Source organism: Diabrotica virgifera, chromosome 1 (assembly GCF_917563875.1).
Source record: "Diabrotica virgifera virgifera chromosome 1, PGI_DIABVI_V3a".
Taxonomy (NCBI): domain Eukaryota; kingdom Metazoa; phylum Arthropoda; class Insecta; order Coleoptera; family Chrysomelidae; genus Diabrotica; species Diabrotica virgifera.
In genome coordinates this window covers 55,164,386-55,178,846 of record NC_065443.1, presented here as the reverse complement: position 1 = coordinate 55,178,846, position 14,461 = coordinate 55,164,386, and the positions used below count along the sequence as shown (strand labels likewise).

Below are 14,461 nucleotides of genomic sequence, written 5' to 3'. Positions count from 1 at the left end.
TTCGGTCTGCCTCTTTTTCTTCTCTCGGGTGGTACATACTGGATCATTTTCTTGGGCCATCTTGTTGGTCCCATTCTCTGGACATGCCCGTACCATATTAATCTTTTTTGTTCTATTCTGTCTATAATATCCTTTTTTACTTCCATTCTTTCTTTTATTTCTTCGTTTGGGATATGCTGCAGTTTAGATATTCTGCAGCTTCTTCTAAGCGCGTCCATTTCTAAAGCTTGAAGTCTTTTATTTTGTCGGTCTTTTACTTCCCACACTTCCGAGTTGTACAGGACAATTCCTTCCACGATAGTTTGGTAGATTTTTTTCTTTGTCTGATTCTGCAGTCCTGTACTCCACCAAATGCCATTTAGCTGTTTTATAGCTTTTCTTCCTTGGCTTATTCGATATTCTATATCTTGATCGCATGTGGAGTTTTTGTCAAAAATTGAACCTAGATATTTAAATTCATCACATCCTTTTATGTATTCCCCTTCTAATTCTAAGTCTTCAGTATCACCTCCGACTACAAGGTATTCAGTTTTCTCCATGCTCATTTCCAAACCCCATTTTTGGTACTCCTCTTTCAATTTTCTAATCATGTAACTGGCGTCATCTTTATCAGCAGCAATCACAACTTGGTCGTCAGCAAATAGCAACGTATACAAATAAGAATCTCCTACTGGTATCCCCATTGTTTGGCATTTCCTAGTCCAATATTTTAACACATGTGTAAGGTAAATTTTAAATAAAGTGGGCGACAGACAGCATCCCTGCAAAAGGCCTTTCGAAGTTTCAAAGGTATTTGAAAGTTTCGTTCCAATTTTAATTGCTGTTGTTGCATTAGCATAGAGATCTTTTATTGTTTGGATGTATTTTCTATTTAAAGTGGTTTGTTGTAATACCTCAAACATTTTTTCTCTGGGAACGGTATCGTATGCTTTTTTTAAGTCTACAAATACCATGTGAGTTTCTAGATTTCTAGCAGAACGTTTTTCTAGTAATTGCCTTATGCAGAAAATGTTATCTGTGCATGATCTACCTGCCCTAAATCCACTTTGTTCTTCGGAATCTTGCCACTCCTTTTCTATCCGTTTCTTTATTATTCGTCCGTACAGTCTTCCAACTGAGCTGGTCACACTAATGCCTCTGTAATTATTACAATTTTTTCTACCACCCTTTTTGTATATAGGGGTAGTTATGGAGTTTTTCCACTCAGAGGGCACGCCACTATTGCCTGAAAGGCATCCGTTGAATATTTGTATTATAAAACAGTATATTTGTATTATATGTACCTATAAAAAATAGCAAAAATTTAAATATTTTAATAAAATAATTGAAACAATATTATAGTGTTTCATTAACACGTGTTATAAATATTATTTCCATCATGTATAGAAGTATAGCTCTACGCGAGCTTGGTTTTTATCTAGTAATTTTGTAAATTCAATATTTAGATGTTTAGCAATGATAAATTATTAAAATCCATCTGATAATTTAAAAGCAAACAGATTTTCCATATAATAAAAGATTATATCTTTATTTAGTTACGAATTCACCGGTATTTGATTGGTTACCGAAAAATTACCTGAGGGCCAGAGTTAGGCCTGTAATTAGGATGGGGGATTAAAATAGTTACGAATTCACCGGGACCCAATTAGCATAAATGAAGAACCAAATTCTTTTGCAAACAGACCAAAACGAAAATTTATCATAGTTTATCCTAGTTCTGATAAGGTAAACGAAATCTCGTGGGAGAGTAAATACTGGTATTGACTTTATATATCTTTTTATAAATATGAGTAATTAAGACAGATGCATTATGTAAATGTTTAACTTACGTTAACTCAGTAAACACTGTTAGATTGTTAAAGAAATATTTTGGAATAAAGAATATAAGGTGAAGTATAAAATAACTCTTACAAGCACAAATAACAAATTTCATGGCAAAATAGGATGGATAAAAACATTTTCCATCAACAAGTCTACAAAAAAAGTTATTTCCTCTTTTTTGATGGAGCATTGTAACCGAATTTTTCCATGTGTATGTATATTTTCTATAATTTCCTCTCATTGACCCTTTTTTGGGAGTTGTATATCCTTGTTTTCGTCCAAATGACAAGATTCCGTCCATTTTCCATCAACACGTCTACAAAAAAAGTTATTTCCTCTTTTTTGATGGAGCATTGTAACCGAATTTTTCCATGTGCATGTATATTTTCTATAATTTCCTCTCATTGACCCTTTTTTGGGAGTTGTATATCCTTGTTTTCTTCCAAATGACAAGACAGTGTTGGTTTATTGTTTTGCATAATGATTTTCTTTTAACTAATTATAATGGGAAATAAGCCACAATATTATTAAAAAATGATTTTTATTAACGTTTCGACACCCAAATCGGGTGCCGTTGTCAAAATACAAAATACTATTAACATAAACAAAAATGTTGTTGCTTAGTAAAAAAATTCTTCTAATAATTTATTTAATTTGACTCATTTATATCGGCAATTCAGATACATATTATGATACATTTTAAAGTAGAAGACTTTAAAATGATATTGCCAATATTTATGAGTTGCGTTCCTGGGACGACTTTACTGAAAGATAGTTCATTCGATTACATGAAATCAACCCCAACTCAAGAATATCCGTCACAAAAAAATCATAGCATGTGATCTGTCTTTAAAAAGACAACCACATGCAACGGTGACATTAAAATTCTCGCGTTAGAGATCTCATAGTAAATCACGAGGGAAAACCAGGAAAAACCTCGTGATACTATCCCGACATCGTAAGTATTTTGTCTTATATTTAATTTACTCTCAAAATTAATACCAAATTCTGACTTTACTATAATTTTGTTTAAATTATAAATAATATCAATAATACATGGATATATAAGTAATACTAAAATATAAAATGTGTACTAACTTGACTATTGACTTACTAATTGTGGTATTTTCTTTCTATTGACTTCCTCTTTCAGTATGGGTATCCACATCCTACTGCATTCCACCGAGGAATTTGCGACACAATTGGTTTCGTTTAGCATAATTAGAGCCGCTTCTTTTTTGATGTTTTAGTCTCAAAGAAGGATACTGGATATGAGACTCAAGTGTATAGAAAACCAACACATACCAACAGATATCTCAATTACAAATCAAATCACAACATCAACGTTAAAAAGGGAATCATAAAATCCTTATATGATAGGGCCAAAATTACTTGTTCTAACGAAAATTCATTTTTAGAAGAAAAACAATCCTTAAACATCTGTTTTATTAAAAAATGATTATCCTTTATCGTTTATAAATAAGGAATTGTCAAGATTGGATCGAATGGAACAGAACAACATAGAACGGGATCCTACAACATTCACAAGAGATAATACGAGGAAAATATCAATACCATACTTAAAAGGACTATCCGAGAAACTTAAAACAATAGGAAATAAATTCAACATTTCAACAACATTCAAAACAACCAACACATTGAGATCTATTCTATCTAAAACTAAACCTAACAATGAGCAAGAAAGTACAAAGAATTGTATTTATAAAATACCTTGTGAATGCGAACAGTTTTATATAGGTGAAACATCAAGACCATTAAACGTTAGAATAAGTGAATATCAATCTTATATTAAAAATAGAGAATTTGATAGATCTCAAATATATCAACACGCATGGGATAATGAACATAGAGTTCAGTGGAGAGATTCAAGTATAGTCCTGAAAGAAACAGATAGTAAAAAGAGAAAAATCAAAGAAGCGGCTCTAATTATGCTAAACGAAACCAATTGTGTCGCAAATTCCTCGGTGGAATGCAGTAGGATGTGGATACCCATACTGAAAGAGGAAGTCAATAGAAAGAAAATACCACAATTAGTAAGTCAATAGTCAAGTTAGTACACATTTTATATTTTAGTATTACTTATATATCCATGTATTATTGATATTATTTATAATTTAAACAAAATTATAGTAAAGTCAGAATTTGGTATTAATTTTGAGAGTAAATTAAATGTAAGACCAAATACTTACGACGTCAGGATAATATCACGAGGTTTTTCCTGGTTTTCCCTCGTGATTTACTATGAGATCTCTAACGCGAGAATTTTAATGTCACCGTTGCATGTGGTTGTCTTTTTAAAGACAGATCACATGCTATGATTTTTTTGTGACGGATATTCTTGAGTTGGGGTTGATTTCATGTAATCGAATGAACTATATTTCAGTAAAGTCGTCCCAGGAACGCAACTCATAAATATTGGCAATATCATTTTAAAGTCTTCTACTTTAAAATGTATCATAATATGTATCTGAATTGCCGATATAAATGAGTCAAATTAAATAAATTATTAGAAGAATTTTTTTACTAAGCAACAACATTTTTGTTTATGTTAATAGTATTTTGTATTTTGACAACGGCACCCGATTTGGGCGTCGAAACGTTAATAAAAATCATTTTTTAATAATATTGTGGCTTATTTCCCATTATAAATAGTTAAAATTGTAAAAATGCCACAAGAAAATAGCTTCAGAACAACATTAATGATTTTCTTTGAGTGTCGACTAACAAGCCTGGCGCGGCGCCTCAACCCTTATTCTTCGGGAAACTATAATTCCTGTTTGTTAATCAAAATCATTCTTGTATTCAATCTAGGGTCGTTATCGGTAAATCCATCCTGGATACTGGTAGGGAAATGACAGGTTTGAAAATGGACTGAAGGTAGGACAATGGTTTCCTCTGTATGGTATTAGAAGAAACAAAAGCTCGCGTACACTTCTTCTTCTTCTTCTTTTGGCATCATAACCCTGGATGGGTCTTTGCCTGTCTGGCTATGTCCTTCTGGACGAAATGATGGCAACCGAACTAGTTCAGTGTAGTAAAGAAATCCATATTAATGATAGCCAAAGTTTGGAATAAGTATAGAGCATTCCAAGAAAAAGATGATATAAATCGAATGAAAAGAAAATAACAAAGTATAAACTGTTATCTAAAATTAGCATAGAAACACAATTATGTAAATGTAAGAACAACACAATAAATGTAAAATTTTTAATGTAACACGAAAAATGCAAAATAGAAATAATAATATGTACATACCTAACGGACTTGATCGTAACATCGGAAAATTGACAAAATATATTATTTATTCATTAATTACAATTAATGATATAGCAAATAAACAGCGACGCACAAGCCCTTTTAGGAGTCCGTGTATGGAGAAGAGCAGCCACAGACAAGCAAGGGTGGAGGCAAAAAATAAAGGAGGCCAAGGCTCAATTTGGGCTGTAGTGCCGTAGAAGAAGAAGAAGAAGATATAGCCAATAATTATTAATAATAGAGGAAATAACTAATTAACTAATACAACTTGTTTGGGTACATGATTAAATACATACATTAAAAAGTTGTTTTACTAAAATGTCAAAACAACATTAGCTTTAATAATAAAATAGATATTTCCCTGAACTTCGAACAAGTATAGAAGTATAGATGTATATAAAAATTATCGAAACATTGACCGAAATTAATTCTAACAACAAAAGTTATCATTCTTTCATCAACCTTGGCCTTTGAACTTTTTTATCGAAATCTTTATCACCCACCAATGTATACAGTGTGATTCATTAAGAATGTCCAATCTGTAAGTTGAAGATTCTAGACCTCAAAATATTAAGATTTAACCCAAATCACTTAAATAAAATGTGGCTCGTTACTGAGTTACAGCGTGTCTTATTTAAAAATTTAATAACTATTTTTACCCAGTGCATTAATAATATATCCTTGTCATACTTGGCAGGAAATATATGTACTGTACATCCTACTAAATTATGATAAATAAAAGTTTCTGGCTACTACCAGAGGCGTACGACAGGGACAGTGAATGGTTTACCCTTTCCAACTTCTACCGCACTAGCCGAATTGCTATTTTAGCGCTTTATTTCAATTCTTCAATTCATTCTATATAAATAATACATTCTTCATTCGTAACGTTAAAATCATTAGTTTTATAGATATTTAAAGTTGAAAATGAAACGGCACAGCTATTTTGATTAATGTATTCTGTCCCTTCATTTTTAACTTCAAATATCTCCTAAAATAATGATTTTATCAGTACGAATGAAGAGCACATTATCTACATAGAAAGTATTGGATAATCGAAAAATTGCACTAAAATAGTAATTCCGGCAGTGGCATAGAATGTGGAAAGGGTCAACCATTCACTTTCCCCTGTCGTAAGCCTCTGGTCTAGAATCTATAACTCCGAAATTGGACATTCTTAATGAATCACCCCGTATACCTGTAAAATCTTTAATGAAAAAGGGGGTTGAGTGATACCTCATTTTAAAGGTGGTTCAACCACTTTTCAAAAATGCCACAAACATTATTTTTCCTTTTAGCACTTTTGCAAAAATCTCGTGAAACCGTAAAGGTATGAAGTATCGAGTTCAGAACTCAAAAATTGGTTTTGTAGTATTGAACTCCAAATTGACTATTTTTTGGAGTATTGGAGTGTTTTGAGTCGTATTTTTTGGAGTATTTTCGGAAAAATCAAGTACGACCGTAATGATAAGTATTGAGTTCAGAATCTTTCCATTAAAGGTTTGGGGGTTATGTCTGCCCCGCTAGAGGATTGATGCATGTAATTTAGTTGAAAACTGGTCTACAAAATGCCCCCCTCACAAATAAATTTGACGTGTTCTTGCATATTTGGCACCTGTTTAAATTGATAAACTGTATAATATGCCTGGCCAATCTGAGACTATACTCCCATTTTTGTCTTTAAGTTGGAGGATTCCTTTTTTAACATTACCCATTTTTCTTCTCAATACTGTCATGCTTTTCTTTTCTCCTATAGTTTTTATATCTTTCTTGGTCTTGTATCGGTCTTGTATCAACATTTCCTTGACTTCTTAGTACTCTACGATCTTCCATTTTTTGTTTCGTATCCTTAATAATTTTTTCTTTTTTTTATGTTTGGATCGAAACTTTTCTTAGGCTTGTGTTATAGTATATAATATTTCTTTGTTTCTACTGCTTACATCACTTTTTGTGGTGGTTCTGAGTAAATGCCTGCTGATATGTTTTTGAAAGTTAAGTTCATTCGTTGGCCGTAACTAAAGTTTAAACTTTTTTTTGTATCATCTTCAGTTTTTCTTGCTATATACAGTTGCTCTGACCAATTGATACCGAAAAATTATTTAAGGCTGTAACATCTTTAACTGTGTTTTTTGTCCGTGATGAAGTCAATCTCGTTTTTAGTCTTATTAAAGGGGCTCCTCTAAGTCGATTTTCCATGGAAGAAGCTATATAGAATATATGGACCTTCTTATAGAAGAAGCTATTTATTAACTAAATTTAAGAGTATTTCGCTCCTTTCCTTTCTACCGAGTGTTCCAAAATTTCCAATGTCATTTTCAACTGGATCGGTTTTTACCCCTATTTTGGCGGTAATATCGAAGATTATCGTGAAACTTTCATGGTCTTCTATAAAAGCTGGTAGGCTATTGATTATCTTCAAAATAAGAGAGCTAAAAGGAACTACAACGTTAACGGGATTTTATTGTCTTATATAGTCAATGGACCTCTAGATTTGAAAAAACTACGGAGTGCTACCATTTAAATGGGTGCGTTTTTGAGAAAGGGGTAAAATAGTATCTAGGCACAGGGTGAATTAGGGCGAGTAGAGTTCTATGCACTTTTGGTACAAACACGTCTACAGGAAAATTGTTCCAGATTAAATTTACTATCGAAATATCACATTTTAAAGTGAAAAATATTTTTTTTTGTTACAAAAATATGTTCAGAAGAAAAGCAAGAAAAAACACGAAAGATAGCAATTTTGTTTATTGCCCCATAACTTTTTTTCACGGGGATATAGATATAGGCATTGCTTTAGTGAAAAATAACTTCCATCCCTCCTCTTTACAACGAATTTTAGCAAAAGTCTCTAGGATTTATAGTTTCTAAAAGAGGATTTTTCAAATTTCGCCGCTCACAGCATTTTTGGGCCATTTTCTCCATTATTTCGCATACATTGTCCTGTAACTTTTTCTACGGATTTCTAGGTATACGCAATGGTACATTTAGTAGAAAGAGAAGTCAATTACCTTTAAAATGGTCCATTGTATAAGATTATACGCCTATGTTTAAGCAAGTTATGTTTGTCAAGGTTTTATATTTTTAATGAATATTTTTTAAATTTCTCATTATGACTTTTTTTTCTTATACATTTAGGTATATACATTGTAGAATAAAAAGAAAGCTTATTTTCTTTACTTTAAAATGGTGCATTGCAAAACATTCTAGGACATTTTTAAACAACGTATCCGTAGGATATCCAAAGGTATCCGTAATTTGAGAAAAATTTCAAATTTTTTTATTTTTTTTTCAATTAGAAGAATATAATTACGTATCATAACAAAATTTTTAATTTTAAATAACTTTTAATAATAACACTTTTCGATATTGCGAAATATAAAGGTACTTTACTCTTGAGCAAAATTCATATTTATTAACATACCTCGTACACTATTGATAAAATTTTATATCTGATGGTTCCATCTTGAGTTTTAGACTATATAGAGTATTTTATAAAGAATAATTTTTTTCATAAAGTTAATAGGTATGTAATAAAAAATTTTCCATATGGTTCCAACTTAGTGGGACCTATTGCATGTGTATATGTCACATATTGAAAAAGTATATCTTGTTTAAAAATAGTCCTATAATTTTCTATAATATATATATACACCGGTATTTTAGGCGTCAACGCCCTTCCGATAGGGATCTATGGGGGAGTATCACCAAGCCGCAAGTCCTTATCGCTTGCCGTACTGCTCCCTCATAGGCCGATCAGACACCCGCATATTCCAGTCTACGCGCCAGATTCATATTTAGAATTTTATACTGACGCGTTAGCTTTTTTTGTTTTTCCGATGGCCTGGCTGGGCTTGAACTAGCATACCTCACGGCGAAGTGAAGGTGCTGTCATCCGCTAGTCGCACTGAACTATCCGATCGACGGCATCCTAATTTTCTATAATACAGCATTTTAATGTTAAGAAAATAAGCTTTCTTTTTTATTGTACAATGTATATACCTAAACATACAATAAAAAAAGTTATAATGAGAAATTTACAAATATTTGTAAAATATATCAAAAATCATTAAAAGTATAAAACTTTGAACAACCATATCTTGCTTAAAAACAGCCACAAAGCCTTCTACAGTAGACCGTTTCAAAGGCAATTGACTTTTCTTCGTATCAAATGCAACATAGCATTTGGTACGTAGGAGTAAGTTACAGAATAATGAGGAGTAACAAGGAAAATGGGACAAAATCGCTGTGAGTGGGAAAAGTTGAAAAATCATGTTTTGTAAAATATAAATCATAGAGACTTCAACTAAACGTCGTTTTAAAGAGGAAGGATAGAAGTTTTTTTTCTGTGAAGCAGTGCCTGTACCTATATCACCGTGGAAAAAAGTTATGGGGCAAAAAAACAAAATTGCTATCTTTCGTGTTTTTTTCTTGTTTTTTTTTTTGAATATATTCTTGTAAAAAAATATTTCTGACTTTAAAATGTAATGTTTCGATAGCAAATTTACCCTGGACCAATTTTTCTGTGGACTTGTTTGTACCAAAAGTGCATAGAACTCACCCTAATTCGCCCTGCGCTTAGGGAATAATTCACCTCTTTCTCAAAAACGCACCCCTTTAAATGGTATCACTCCGTGGGTTTTTCATATTTAGAGGTATATTGACGATATGAAACAATAATACCCCGTTAACGTTGTAGTTCCTTTCTAAAATACATAATCAATAGCCTATGGGTACAAGTCATCATAAAACTGTTCTATTTCTTCTTGGTTGTGACACGAATATGCCATCAGAATGACACCCGGAGCCCCTGTTGTCTAGGGCCACGTCATATTCTGGAGTTTCTAGTAATTTTGTCACAAACTTGATGCAAACAGATTACACGGGAGGTTTTTGAGGTTGCTGACCACGAATACATCATCAGAACCGACTCCCGGATCACCTGGTGCCCACGGGCACTGCTAATGAACGTCATTTTCTGGTGTTTCGAAGGTTTTCGGTACTGAATGCATGCAAATAGATTAATAGGCAGTTTTTGGGGTCGCTGATTGCGAATACGCTATTAGAACTGACCCCCCCCCCCCCCCGACTACCTGTTCCCCAAAGGTCACTGCTAAGGCCTGTTATCTTCTGGAGTTTGGAGGGTTTTTGGGCACCAGGTGCACCTGGGGTCGTTTTTGATAGCTTATTCTTGTTCAGAAACTTATAAAAACCCCCAAGTAATCTGTTTGCATCAATTTAGTGTTGAGAACCCTCGAAACTCCAGATGATGTGCCTTAGCTGTGAACCTGGGCACGAGGTACTCCGGCGGTCGGTTCTGATGGCGTATTCGTCTTGTATACTTTTTTCTTTACATCATCCTGAACATAATGCAAAAAGTTGCAAGTTTCTAGGTGCTGTATTGAAAGATAGATTTATTTTGTGCTAAATGCCCAGGTCTATAGATATTTATAGAATTACGTGATGATTGTAAGAATTCTACAATACGAAACATTTCCAAAAATATTTAGTTTACTTTTATTGCGATTAAATGAACGGAGTGCATAAATTTTTCTATTCTATGTATTCTAATCTCTTGCGTATTCTGAAAAAAACAAATGTGAGGAAAAAACTGGTTAAATTAGTTAACATATAATATATTAAAGATATTTATTTTTCGATGTAAGATTTTCTCATTTATTTTGTGGCATAAGCTTTTCTACTTTGACAATCTACACAAACCTAAAAGTAACTTTCTTCTTCTTCTTGTGACGTCTTCTAACCAAGGTTGGCGATCACTTTTTTAAACGCTTCTCTAGTTTTTGCAACGTGAAATATCTGTTCAACACTGAGGTTAATCCAATCTGTGATATTCCTCAGCCAAGATTTTTCTTTCTTCCCAAGCCTTTTTCCCTTCTACTCTTCCTTGCATGATGACGTGTAGCAGAAAGTAGTTATCGTTTCGAAGTATGTAGCTCAGATAGGATGTTTTTTTTTTATTTTAATTGTGTTCATAAGTTTTCTGCCATGCCAAATTCGTCTTAACACTTCTTCGTTTGAGACTTGTGCAGTCCAAGGAATTTTCATCTTCTTCTTCTTCTTCTTAGCCTTTTATCGTCCACGTTTGGACATAGGCCTCTCCCAACTCCTTCCATCGGTGTCTATCCTAAGCAACATATTTCCAATTCGTTCCGGCTACTCTTTTAATATCATCAACCCACATCATCTGTGGTCTTCCTCTCGATCGTTTACTTTGGTAAGGTCTCCAATGTTGTACTGTTGCATCCCAACGTTGTCTTTTTGTCTAGCAGTGTGGCCTGCGAAGCTCCATTTAAGTTTGGTAACTTTTGTTGTTATGTCCTCGACTTTTGTTCTTACCCAGTCGTTCCTCTTTTTATCTGACAGTCGTATACCTAACATTGCTCTTTCCATTGCTCTTTCTGTTGTGGCTAGTTTATTCATATTTGCCTTGGTTAGGGTCCAGGTTTGACATCCATATGTGATGATAGGAAGGATGCACTGGTTGAACACTTTGCTCCTCAAGTATTGGGGTATTTTGCGGTTCTTAAGTATCCAACTAAGTTTTCCAAATCCTGCCCATGCTAGTTTTGCTCTCCTAGTAATTTCCGCACTTTGGTTCTCGTTGTCAAGTTTCAGGATTTGGCCTAAGTATATATATTCCTGGACTGTTTCTATCTCACTGCCATTTATAGTTATACGTCTGAGGTCATCCGGGTTTGTCATTATTTTTGTTTTTTTCATGTTCATTTTCAGGCCGACGTATTGGGAGCTGCCTGCGAGTTCCTCCATCATAATTTGCAGTTCCTCGAATGAGCTCGCTATAATCACAATGTCGTCAGCAAATCTGAGGTGGTTTAGCTTCTTGCCATTAACGTTAATGCCATAGGTTGACCAATTTGTCGTTTTTCAGACATCTTCTAGGGCTAGGTTGAAAAGCTTTGGCGATATTACGTCTCCTTGTCTCACGCCTCTCTTAATGGAGATGTGATTTGTGTTTTCGTCTATAGTTCATGTGGCTAGACCGCTCCCGTCTAAAAAAATTTCTGACTCGGTTTCTTTGTGGATTCCTATTCAAAAATGTCCCCTTTGAACAAATCTGAAGGGTGCCGGGCGGAATTTTTGGGCAAAAATTGTCTAAACAATTTTTTTAAACACATACAAAAGATCATTTTTGCTCTGGAACATACATTTTTAGGTACTTTGAGTCATTTTAAACAAGAAAGGTATCTTGTAATTTTTCTTAAAAATTGATAGTTTTCGAGTTATAGGCGATTTAAAATCTGAAAAATGCGAAAATACGCATTTTCGAGGTTTAAAAACTCATATTTAAATTCGTATTTTGAAGTTTCCAGTTACTTACATTTAAGATATACCGTTGTTTTTTAATTGTTTATTATGCGTGTTATCCGATTTTTTTGCCGGTGCGGTGAGCTCTATTTCAAAAAACTCGTATTTTCCTCCGAAAAATATTTTTTCTAGATTATTTGGAACATTCTAAATAAAATAAGTTTCCCGGCATTTTTCTCAGAAGTTAATAGTTTTAAAGTTATAAGCGATTTAAAATCCATAAAAAAAAATGTAAAAAACGCATTTTTCGATTTTAAATCGGTTATAACTTTAAAACTGTTAACTTTTGAAAAAAATGTCAAGAAACATATTTTATTTAGAATGTCCCAAAAACTCTAGATGGAGATTTTTATTTTGTCTTCTTTAGTCCTTGTTTTTTTGCGACCTGTATTCCGGCTTCGAGAAGGTTCTTATTTATGTTTTGGTTAATTTCGTCAATTTGATCTTGATTATCTGAAGGATCATATTCGAACTTATCCGCTAAGATCTCTCGGAATTGCTCTTCATTTAATTTTATATATTCTCTCTTCTTCAATATTATTTTGCTCTCTTCTTTCATGTTAACATTTATTTTTGCTCTAACTATACGATGGTCACTACCCGTTGTTACTTTGTTTATTGTTGTTACGTCTTCAAATATTCTTTTGTTGTTTGAGAGAAAATAGTCAATTTCATTTTTAATGGTTCCGTTAGGTGCGACCCATGTCCACTTTCTGTTAGGTTTCTTTTTGTAGAAGGTATTCATAACATACATGTTTTCTTGTTCCAGAAATTCCATAAGCTTTTTTTCTCCCCTTGTGTTTCTTGTGTCGAATCCAAAATTTCCAAACTTGCTTTCAGAGTCTTCAATCTTACTTCCAATTTTGGCGTTAAAATCTCCCATTATTATTATTTTGGATTCTATGTTGGTGTCTATAGCTTTTTTAAGCTCTTCGTAAAAAGAATTTATTTCTTCATCAGTTGCTGTTTCAGTTGGAGCATAAACTTGCACAATCTTTAATTTGGTTTTTGGATTTAGTTTTAAAATCATGTATGTAACCCTGTCTGAGATGCTGTCAATTATTTGAATTTGTGATTTTCTCTTCTTGTTGATTAAGAAACCTATTCCACCGTATGTATAGTCTTCATTGCCTTTATAATAGAGGCTGTTGCCTGAATGTAAGTCCACATACCCTTCACCTCTTCTTTTAACTTCTGATAGTCCCATTATATCCCAATTCATGTTCACCAATTCCTCTTCTAGTTCGTAGAGTTTTTCGTCTTTTGCCTTGGAACGGATGTTGTACGTTGTTATATGGAGTTGTTTGTTGTTCTTCTTTTTCAATGTCGACTTGCCTCCCCCAGAATCCTCGAGACAGACCGTTGTTTCGGCGTGGGACTGTGGAATAAGCTTCCTACACACCTGGGGTATCTTCCGTATCTCTGTTGAAACCGACATTTTGGATTTTTTGAGGTTTTGGCCATAACCCACCACGCTGGCTAGACGGGTTGGTGGGCGGGGGGATATTAGGGAAGGACTTTGGAGTTTGGATAGGATAATACTGGGGTTAGGGCCTGGTTTTCTCTAAGTAGGAAGTGGAGGAAAAACTAGGAGCTCGCGTGGGCAGGGACGCTAAATCCCTGAAGTAAGTCTACTCTCTATCGGGATCATAGTGGGGTACCTACCCGCTACCGCTATATTTTTCGGAATTTTCATAATACGCCTATGTGTATATTGCCACATTTCGAATGCCTCCAATTTTTTATGGATTGTGCTTTTAGAGTCCAACCTTCTACCCCATATAGTAATTGCGACCAAACATAACATTAGACGAACCTCAATCTGATGGACATACTCAATTTCTTATTTGTAAACATTGACTTGAATCCTTTTCGAGCTATTTCTATTCTGATCTTTATCTCCTCATCTTGATCTAACTGTGAGTTTATAATTGCTCAGAAGTATTTATACTTGTCGACCCTCTCTAGCGATTTTCCTTCCCTTGTCACCTGTATGTTGTCAACAGGGTTTTTTGAGATC

General features: G+C 33.7%; 1 protein-coding gene across 1 annotated transcript in view; it reads left to right on the top strand.

Moving 5' to 3' along the window:
* The window catches only part of LOC114328603 (ATP-binding cassette sub-family G member 4), a 244,690-nt gene that overhangs the window by 141,004 nt on the left and 89,225 nt on the right, over positions 1-14,461 (top strand). The window lies entirely within an intron of this gene.